This window comes from Tachyglossus aculeatus, chromosome 20 (genome assembly GCF_015852505.1).
Source record: "Tachyglossus aculeatus isolate mTacAcu1 chromosome 20, mTacAcu1.pri, whole genome shotgun sequence".
Classification (NCBI taxonomy): domain Eukaryota; kingdom Metazoa; phylum Chordata; class Mammalia; order Monotremata; family Tachyglossidae; genus Tachyglossus; species Tachyglossus aculeatus.
Window position 1 is genome coordinate 7,975,839 of NC_052085.1, and position 1,151 is coordinate 7,976,989.

A 1,151-nucleotide genomic window follows, 5' to 3' on the forward strand; every position below is an offset into this window, starting at 1 on the left:
ATGTTGCCCGGCAACCCAGAAAATATTTTCCCGATTAAACGCAAACTATGACAAGTAAATTCATCGTGAAATAACAACTTAAAAACGTTATTTCATCAGTGCCTTCCCCTACTAAGACAGTAATGCCACTCACCTTAGGCTAGCTTATTACTCCAGGAGAGGCAAAGCAAATCACCTGAGCTGGGGGTGCATGGGGTTAAGTGGACAAAGGGTTCCAGGGTCCAAAATAAACACTTGAATGGAGGTCACACAACCAGTGACCGCATCCCTGTCACCATCACACACAGTTTCAGGACCCTGCTGTGGCTGCAAATTTGGTCTTGTCCCTTGAAGACTCGGGCGGAAGCCCAATGCTCAATGCTGGGGTTGTAGTGCAAGGGGGTTAAGGACGTCCCCAACCCTCGGTGCAAGCCAGAAGAGGTTCGCTGGGGAACATACCGGCACCAGAGGACTATGGGTCGTAAGTTCAGGCTGAGTCCTGGGAAAGCGATTCTCCCAAAAAGCTAGGATTTCGCTGCATTCCGGTTCTCTGTGTGTCCCAGCTCACACCACTTAACCTCTCCGGGCCTCACTCACCCGCTTGGAAGGGAATCTGGAGCTTATGGGTACTGACCTACCTCCAAATGGCTGGGGTGGTGAACGGCGGGTGGCATAATGCAGAGGAAGACACCTAGCATTGCAGTGAGATTGCTAAGTGCAAATGCAGATGATTCTCAATCAGTCCAATTTTCAGAGCAGGTGAGTTACCCTGTCAGTGAATGTGGGCCTTCACTTTATATTGGAGAAGCAGCATGGCTCAGAGGAAAGAGCACGGGCTTTGGAGTCAGAGGTCAGGGGTGCAAATCCCAGCTCTACCAATTGCGAGCTTTGTGACTTTGGGCAAGTCACTTTACTTCTCTTGGCCTCAGTTTCCTCATCTGTAAAACGGGGATTAAGACTGTGAGCACCCCGTGGGACAACCTGATCACCTTGTAATCTCCCCAGCGCTTAGAACAGTGCTTTGCACACAGTAAGCGCTTAATAAATGCCATCATTATTATATTGTTTAATCACATTCAGGCAGGTGGAGTGGGATTTCCTGAAATCCATGGAATCATGACCTTTTAAAAAGTAAAATGTTCCAAATCACCTCCCAACAGCTCGCGTTGCCC